We start from the raw sequence: 10,350 nt of genomic DNA on the forward strand, positions 1-10,350 counted from the left end.
CTTTCTTTCTTTCTTTCTTTCTTTCTTTCTTTCTTTCTTTCTTTCTTTCTTTCTTTCTTTCTTATCTGTTGTCATTTATCTGTTATCTTCTATCTAACAAGACGCCTTTAGATAATTTTCTAATTCAATAATGGAATTTAAACTTCCTGTATGTAAAGTAGGTCAAAAATAGCTGCTTTAATTATTTAAGTAATATCCAAAGAGGGAAACATCAAAAGAAGCTCAAGTTGCAACACAAAGAGGAAAAAAATCTTTAGGATCAGCAACTTTTCTCAGGCGTGCAAGATGGTCTCAGACACATTCATGAGCTAAGCTTAAGGCTTTATATTTTTAAATTGCAATTTTATTGATGACAGGATCATTAATAATGCCACTGCATGTTCATGGCTTACTCTTATCCACCTGGCATACATGTCAAATTTATATACAAGCTACTTATTACTATGGGATTTCAATGATGAAAAATCAATTAATTGGAAGTCTGGAAATTAATAAGGGAAATTGAGAGATGGTGGTTCATCAGCTCACTCTCCAGTTATTTTTTTTACTCTGAGAGAGAGAGACAGAAGGTAAGAGAGATTTCAAGAGAGAGGAATTTTATCTAGCAGGTGTTTAATGGGAATACTACTCAATGAACACTTTTCTTTTTCTAATTGGTATGCAATAAGGTAAATACAGAAATTTAGAGTAAGAATTTAAACACTGCTTCAATGTCCAATTGTTCAATGGACTTGTCTTCTTGAAGCAAATATAATCATTGCAGATATTGTCAAACACATGTGGTGAATGCACACAGTATAGGCTGCACTCTAGCTGTACAGAGTAAGACTGCAAATTGGAAATTAAAAACAAACCTTAACTTGTTCTATGTCACAAATGGTTAAAGAAGCCCTATTCTACAAAACAGTAATTAAGTAAACTGGTAATCCTTCCAAAAAAATCAGTTGGTTACTAATTTGGGGAAAAAATTGAATCCTCTGTCCCTATCTCACAGATTTATGTCTCACAGTGTATTCAACTTATAAGAAATTCCCCATTAAAGAAGCTCCTTTGTTTCTGTTTAAGCTAGTGTTTCTCCAATTGATTTTGGCACGAAATGCTTTTTTCCTCTGAATGCCTCATGCTGTGGGAAAGATAGAGAGAAAGAACTCGCTCGCAGTGGGGTGCCCTACCTGCATTCCACACCTCTAGGGGTAGAAGATCTGGTTTTCTCAGTTGAATTTTGATGTTGCACCATCCCCTTCAGGCTTCTTCTGCCAGCCACTCCCTTGACCTCCCAGAATCTGGGGCTGGAGAAGGCAGGCAGAGACAATACCTCATCACCATCAAAGTTTGCAGGATTAGAAAAGAGAAAGCACCAAGTTCAAGTCAAGAAGCCTCTGTGATGAGGCTGGTGGAACTGAAAAGAGGTTCAACAGGACGACATTCCTCTGGGTGTCTGTCTACCTTTTCCTTTCCCTTCCTTTCTTCCTTTCCCTCTGTGATAATTATTGAACCCCTAATGTGTGCCAGACACTATAGTGGATAAAGTTAAGGTTATAGAGGTTAAGGATATCATTGAAAATAGACTCTATTCCTACTCTGGAAGCACCCATAATCTAGTGGGGGTCAGAGACAAGTCATCAAGCCATTTGGCTAACATGGGTGAAGTGTAGGAAAGAGGGTGATGAGTGTGGCAAGGGTCAAAAGGGGAACCTATTCAGTCTGTGAGGTTGAGGGAAGAGACAAGACTTCCTTAAGAACAGACAAGTGAGGTGAGAACTGAGGGGTGAAGAGGAGTCAGTCAAGAAAAGAGAGGCAGTGATGAGGGGAATTTCTGGGAAGATGCTTGTTTCTTTACAGATTCCTGGAAAACTTTAGTTTTCCTAGGACAAGGACAATTTGAACCAGGGAGGCCACTCTGGCTCAGGTGGGATCTGATTTCCATTTCTTTCCCAGATGCCTCAGAAAACCCAGCGTACTTGCCTTCAGTCCTAAGTTAAAGAGTGCTCCTAGCCAATTTCCAGTCAGGTCCCTGCTGAGGGAGGCAATGACCTTCTTAATGGGAACATCTTCAACAGCAGGGGTCAGAGGCACCCCAAATTTTTCTTGCAAAAAATTAGTTGAGCTCCAAGGTCAGGACGTGATGAGTGGGGCTCATCAGAACAAATGATTTCTGTTTGAGTAAAACGACCTTTGGGGTCCTCTCAAGGTCTGGTCTAAATTTAGTAATTATGTCTGCCTCAGGCTTTAAGTAAACAAAGCAGTGAAATAAGGGGGCTTGGAGATAAAGGGGTGAGAGAGTTTCAACTGAGCCTGGCTGCATTTTTGCTTCAGAAGGGCTAGGCTCAAGCTTCTCTGGTTGGATTTCTTGGAGACATGCTGTGAGCAGGGATGAATCCATTCCAGAGTTCATCAGCTTACTTAGTAAGGCCCCATTAAGAGAAGCACTCAGTGAATGTTTCTTGCCATCATCATAATCACCATAGAGGAAATTGTGTTTGTATCTTCAGTATTTATTTTTATTTTTATATTTTTAAAGATTTTATTTATTTGTTTGACAGAAAGAGACACAATGAGAGAGGGAACACAGGCAGGGGGAGTGGGAGAGGGAGAAGCAGGCTTCCCTCCGAGCGGGTAGTCTGATGCAGGGGCTTGATCCCAGGGCCCTGGGATCATGACCTGAGCTGAAGGCAGACACTTATCGACAGAGCCACCTGGGTGCCCCCAGTATTTATTTTTAGAAAAAAAATTTATTCAGATATAAATACTCCTTCTAGTCAAATCCATGTGCTTTCTGGGAAGAAGACTGAACCCTCGTACATGGTTCAGGACTATTTTAATAAGTAAAAACCACATTTCCTGGCCATACTGATTGGGTTAGCGCTGTGCTTATGGTCCCCCTGAGACCAATGAGATGAGAATTGTTTTCTAGGAGTTTCTGGAATTGTACTTCCTCATTTTTTTCAGAGAACTTCTAGTAGTAATTCCCTCCCCACCTCTCTTGATATGGTTCAAGAGAGCATGGTAGCTGTTGGCAGCCATCTTGTAGCCATGAAGCCCAACCCATGTGAGGATGAAGCTGGTACCATGGCAAACAGAAGAGAGATGGACGTGATGACATTGTCCAGCTGCCGAATCAGACCAATACTTCCCTACATCAAGAACCTCGTTATTCACCCACATATCTTCTTTATAATGAAAACCACTCTGAGTTAAATTTTTTATTATTCACAACTCACAGCATCTCAAATTACAGAGACCTTGGTAGCAGAAAATGGGGCATTGTTAATAACACTTTCAAGTATGGAGTTGGTTGAGATGGGATGGAGGGCACTGTAGAAGATTCCACTTGGTTAATCAGCTGCCTCTTATACCTTAGGAAAGAGACTATCAAGATGGTGGCATTAGTGGACTTGGTAGAAAAAAATAGAGATGTTGGTGCAGAGATATGGAAGTCCCTCAAAGATAAATGTTTAGGTTACAGACACTCTTTCTGAACACAGAAAGAAAGGGAAATACAACTTTGTTATAAAAGCATTTATGGGAAGCAATAACCATCCTATTTAAGCCATTTCCAGGTGGGTTTTATGTTCCTTGCAAAAGGCACATACGAACCATAGCAATCATCTAAGTGCCTTGTGCATCCTGCTATTAGAGCACTTAGAAAAATAAACATTTGCTCAGATTTTTTATTATTACTCATCTCTTGCAAGCAGGAACCATGAATACCAGCATCCCCAGGACCCAGTGTCATGTCTGGTAGGTAGTAGATGTATGTATCTATTTGCTGAATGAATGGCCTCAAATGGGAGACATTAAAGCACAGGTTAGTAGCTTAAATATGGAGATGGTTCATTCATTCTATCAATTTAAGTGAGTATCTTTTATACGGAGAATTTTTTGGCAGAGTTTTCGGTGGATTGTCTTCCTTTCCTCCCTCCTTTCCTTTTCTCTCTTCCTCCCTTCCCATCTCCCTTCTTCCCTTCCCTTCTCCCTTCCTTCTTTCCTTCCTCCCTCCATCCCTCTCTCTCTTTCTCCCTTTCTCCCCCTCTTCCTTACTTTTCTTCATTGGTGTCAGATCCGCATTACAGTCTGAAGATTGTTCCAATCTACTCCCATTCTCTCTTCCTTTTATCTTCACAGGTGCTTTACCCAACCTATCTCTTGTGTGTCTGATTTTATCTTGGTGCCTGCTTCTCAGAGGTCATAAACCAATGCACACTGCTTTGGCTCTTGAGTGGCTGGTGTAACAAACAGTGGAATGTTAAGCGTGGTGTTCAGCATACATTATCCTATGCTTGAAGCAGCCAGGAACTGCCCTTCTCATGTTTATATCCCCCAAAAGCATGTTCTGGAGCAAATTTGAAAAAAGGAAGAGGACAAAAACCAGTTATGGAGAAGAACTGAGAGCAAGCAAGGTAGTAGCAAGCAGACAAGGAATGGTAATAACACAAATTCTTTTCTTTTTAGATAAGTTAAATATTCACAGGGTTTACATGCTGTGTTTTTAACAGAGAATGAATATGTTGTGAAAGCTTTGATGTAATATAATCTTTCAGTTTTCTGGCATTCTTTTCTGAACATATCCCTTATTATTGAATCCTATCTTATTTTGCCTCCTCTACTCTACTACATACTGTCAAAGCCAGCTATGTACAGAACAGAAGAGACATTAAATGTAGAGTAATATTCTCAACTGGCTTTTGTTGTGTGACCTTAGGCAAATAACTTCTCTGAGTCTGTTTTCTCATCCATGAAAGTAGGATGATTGTCTTCATAGTGTTGCTAAGAACGTGAAGTAGAACAATGGATAAGGAGGGTCTAGTACAATTCTGGACAAAAGGTAGTGCTCAGTGATATTAAGTATTGTTCATCAATAGGGCAAGTTTCAGAGTATGAGGGCAACATGGAGCAATCTGAGTATTGGTGCTCTGGTACTCAAGAAGAATGATGGGTCAGGGATGAAAGACTCTATATCCCTATGGGTTCGGTGACCAGTGGCCATTGATCTCTAGGTTCTTTTGCCAAAAGTTAAAATAACTGCATCTACTTTGAATTCTATTCTTTCTCCTTATTTTTGGAGAACTATTATGAATATTTTATCACATATTTGGAACCTAATATAGTAAGGGCTCAGGTTTTGGAGCTAAAGATAGTCTATTGAGTTCACCCTACTCCATGGAGCACCTGCAGAGGAGGATACCAAGTCACAGGCTTGGGGAATGGCTTACCTAAGGCTTTGGTAGAGCTGAGTGCACTCCCTTGTCTCTTTGTCTTGGGGCAGCGGGGGCTCCTGCCTCAAAAGCACCAAGCTCATTCAGAATTTGACTATTTATTTTGAAATGAATTCAACCTGACTGGTTTGAATAGAAACCCTACTTTCTGGGATCCTGGTGTCCTCCTCTGGGGTCTTTTGTGATTTTTTTTTTAAAGATTTTAATTATTTATTTGAGAGAGAGAGAGAGAGAGAGTGAGAGCTAGAAAGCACAGACAGAGAGAGATGCAGAGGGAGAGGCAGAAGCAGGCTCCCCACTGAGCAGGGATCCCAATGTGGAACTCAGTCGCAGGACCCTGGGATCATGACCTGAGACGAAGGCAGATCCCCAACTGACTGAGCCACCCGAGTGCTTTTTTTGTGATTTTTCTTAACAGCATGAGATGCTAAATCCTATTCCATACTCCTATGCCACCTTGTCTTTTTTTTTCTTCTGGTCTGTGATGCTTGTGTTTTCTCTTTTCAGCCATGCTAGGAGCCACGCTCTACCCCAGGGTCTGGTACAGATTAAGGCACTACTTATTTGTTTGCTGAATTTATTGAATTCATAGATTTGATGATGATGGATGGGTGTCTGAGGAAGTAGTGGGCAGCAGGGGTGAGGTTGGGGGGCAAAATATAAGCAGTTCACTTCACTTATTTTGGGGGAAGACTTCATTGTTGTATACGTACTCCTATGAAAGAGTTCATCCAGGGGGAATGAGAGACAGGAGAGCATATCGGTTAAGAACATGGAGCTAACTCACTTGGGTTTAAACTCTAATTCTGCCATGTACTAGCTGTGTGACCTTGAGTGAGTAATCTAATCTCTCTGTGTTCCACCCAGAATGAGGATCCGGAACCAATACTCAGGAAGCCGGGTTATAGGTGGATGTTTAAGTACAATGCATACGTAATTTTAAGTGCAAATGTATACATAGACTTGCACCTGTGTGTGTGGACTTGCCCATGCACACACACACACACACACACACACACACACACACATCTAGGGCTGTACATTTATATGCAGGCTGGCACCTAGAGTTCTCACACAGAGTCACCTAAAGGTTTCTTGGTGAGATTGTTAACATCGATCATTCATTCAGTGAATAAACATGTATTAAGCAATTACAAGTTGGCAGACCCCATTAGGAGCCGAGGAGTGAGCCATGAATTAAAGACATATCCTCACTTGAATGTAAGCAGTCCATCACCAGTGAATAACTGATACTGTGTCAAGGGCACGGACAGAGTCTTTTGGAAGCATGGAGGAAAGTGTGAGCAATTATCATGGCAGAGTGGGGGGAGGGCGTGACAGGTGGGTAGGGTAATCCTTGAGTGTGTTATGAAGACAGAAACTGTGCGTGGGGAGAAAACTGGGAGGGGGATGCTTTGGGAAGTGAGGAATAGCAGAAGAAAGATGGGGTGATTGAGGGTGCAGATGGTGGAGGTGATTGGAAAGGTCCCTTCATTTATGTGCATTATTTTTTTTTCAAATGGCTCCTAAGCTGTTAGAACATAACTACTTATTAAATTCTTTGGGCCTAACTACTTAATAAAGGGAACAGGTTTTTCTTTTGGCCTAGGGTTGCCATGAAGATAAAATGTCATGAGCTGAGAAAATGTATGAGATTCCGTCCTGGACACAAGCATGAAGACAGTTCCCAGCTGTTGTTTTTTCCTGTACCAGTAGGTTGTTCTCAGCTGTCATCACACCTGTAGTATCAAGACTGTGACAATTATCTTGGACCAAGAAGGACAATCACAGATGCCTGTAAATGGATGTACATGCTTATCCCCACAAACCACAGGCCCACACACACCCATCACACACGTACACAGATGCAGGCAGAACGCTTTGGCCTTGATGATAATTTTGGAGGGTAATTAACTTTGAGAAATGAAAATAATTAAAAATCAATTAAAATATCATTTCTAGGGAAATGGAGGGAATCAGGATCGGGAATTTTCAGGGAGCAATGGCTTCCTCGGCAATATGGCTTCCCCTTGAAGCAAATAGGACTTGAAGCTCTCCTGATCAGCAGGTGACTTGTACCTTCTGGGTGGGTGGTGACAAGGACAAACAGGAATGCCATGGACCCTGATATCTTCCCAGGGTTCTTCACTTTTGCCATCTTACCAGCTTCTCTGACAGGTCCACAGCATTTTTTCAGAAGGAGGCTTATCATCCCAGGTCTGCGCTGAGTGATGTCTGCTCTGATGGTGGCCAATGTAGCCAACACTCTTCCATCTTCCAAAACTGCCCTGCAGCTCTTGAGAACTCTGAGCAATTGTCTGTCTTGCTACTTGTGGTTTCTGTGAAATGCCTTTAAAGTTGCTGCCAAAATTGGTATCAGAGCCAGATCTGGATCCGTCCTTAACTGGCCTTCAAAAATTCCACCCAGGGAAACCATGGTTACGGACAACACTCACAAAATCACCTGTTGGAGTATAGTTTCCTTTGCTTTTGGAGTAATGCACACTCTACCTTGTTCACCTTGTCTACTCACGCTGGATTTGTGAACCTGGGGCTCAACTCTTTAATGGAAGTCTTGATAAAAAAAGAAAAAAATAATCTATCTCTTATTCTAGAGTGTTTCTGACTGCAATCTAGTTGCTGTTCTGACAACAGTTTCTCTTTGCTTCTGCCTTCATTTTTTGGAAGTAATTATCTATCTCTTCTTGAAACATCAATGTATTAGCCAGAGTTTTCCTGAGAAAGAGAACAGATAGGATATATATAAAGAGATTTGTTTTGAGGAATTGGCTCACGTGATTATGGAGGCTGAGATGTCCCACGATCTGTTATCAGCAAGTTGGAGACCCAGGGAAGCCAGCGGTGTAATTCAGTCCAAGCTGAAGGCCTGAAAAATGTTTCAGCTTGTCCAGACCGAACTACGTTTCCCAGAAGTCCCTTCTCTTCTGTGTCCAGGTAATGTGGACACACGTGAGACCTGGAGGGCAGAAGGGAAGTGGCTACCATTTTGTAGTGCACAAACATCGCTAATGATCTGCTGGCTCACCCTGTTGGTATGAAGCAGCGTCTGGGCCTGAATTGCTTGACCTTCTCCTGGATCCTCCTTTTTTCTCTGACTCCTAAGCCTGGCAGACAAGGGTAGCTCTATGACAAAGATACCCAGCTTCTGCAGGATTCCCTTGTTTTGAAGGTCAGAAATAACAATGGAAAAGAGTTTTAGTCCATCCTTATAGGATTCCAGCTCATACGTGGTGTTTTTTTTTTTTTAACACCTCTACTGAGATATAATTCAAATACATACATTTCACACATTTAAACGTACACTTAATTGGTTTTTAGTATATTCACAGAGGTGTACAACCATCATTACAATTAGCTGTAGAATATTCATCATCCCAAAAAGAAACTCCATACCCAACACAGTCACCCCCTGTTGCCATACCCCTGCCCTTCTCCTCTAGCCCTACTTTCAGTTTCTGGAGATTTGCTTATTCTGGACATTTCATATATATAGAAACATACACTCTGTGTCCTGCTTCTTTCCCTTTAGCATATGTTTCCAAGGTTCATCCATGTTGTAGCATGTTTTAGCACTTCATTCTTTTTTTTTACTGGTGAATAATATTTTGGTGTATGGACGTACCATCTTTTGTTTATTTTTTTCCTTTACACTGGTACCACCTTGTTTCCTTTACACTGGTACCACCTTTTAGCTATCATGAACAATGTTGCTATGAACATCTGTGTACACTTTTTTTTTTTTGTGGATGTATGTTTTCATTTCTCTTTGGCATACACTTAAGAGTATAATCACTGGGTCATATGGTAACTCATTTGGAGGGAGGGACTGTCGAACTATCCAGTTTACAATCCCAGCAGCAATTCATGAGGATTCTAAATTCTCTACATCATTGCCACCGTTTATTATTATCTGTCTTTTTGATTGTAGTTATCATAGTGTTTGTGAAGGGGTCTCTCACTGTGGTCTTGATTTGTGTCCCCTAATGGCTACTGCTGTTGAACATCATTTCATGTACTTATTGACTATTTATATATATTACATTGAACATATATATATATATATATATATATAAAATTTAGATAAAAATATCTTATTTGGAGAAATGTCTATGCAGATACTTTACCCATTTTTTAAACTGGCCTAGCTATCTTTGTATTATTGAGCTATGAAAGTTCCAACCTGCTCTTGACCTTCTCTTCCTTACTGCCTGTCTTGTGGATTTTAAGCACCAGCATCAGATGCAAAGACAACAGCCTTAAGGAGACTATTTAACTGGCTTCCACAATTGTGTGAATTTTCCTGTAGTGAATCCATAAATATCCTTGGCTCTGCTCTTCTGATTGAACCCTTGTTGACAGAGAGTCTCAGCCCCATGTTCAAATCTCATCTTCCTATGCTATCTATATACAGCTATGCGTCCGTCAAACTATACCTCCAGGAGAATCCTCTTTTCTCATGTTAAACTTCATGCCTGTTTCTTCTCTTGCACAGTTTGCCCAACTGTTTTTTTAACTTAAAATTTTATCTGTTCTTCAAAACTATCCCACATCCTCTGTCATCTGTAGAAACTTTTCTAATCTTATCATCTTCCTCCTTTGCACTATATAACAGCGCTTATCTCCTTGAGAGTCAGTTTCCTTTTCTGTAATCTCATGGGATGACTGAAAGGAATAATAAGGAGTACACATAGAAACTATCCTCACAAAGAACCGGGCACATGGCAGGTGATGAGTGATGGCTAATTCTCTTCGTTTTCTACCCCTAGAACGTATCAAGAGCTCAGCAAATAGTGCTCTATGTTTTCTAATTTAGTAGATCTGGAAATGAGGCCAGGAGGCTGAGATGATTCATGTTACTCTGCATTTTTCTCTTTTTCTGTGGCTTAGGGATCCTTCAGGGACACTTTGGTCTTTGTGCTCTGGGTTTCAATGCTGGACACACCTTTTTGTAAAAGCATGTATTTGTGAGATGATGGTAGTAATGACTTCCAGCCATAAAAATGTTTCCTTTTATCTCATCAAATAATCTGAGGGGGCTGTGGATTCAATAAATGGCGATGGAGGATCTAATTAATAGCATTGAATCCCATTTATAGAAATGTCTCATGTTTGC

This window comes from Enhydra lutris, unplaced genomic scaffold (genome assembly GCF_002288905.1).
Source record: "Enhydra lutris kenyoni isolate GAN:26980312 unplaced genomic scaffold, ASM228890v2 scaffoldscaffold6, whole genome shotgun sequence".
NCBI classification, from domain to species: Eukaryota; Metazoa; Chordata; class Mammalia; order Carnivora; family Mustelidae; genus Enhydra; species Enhydra lutris.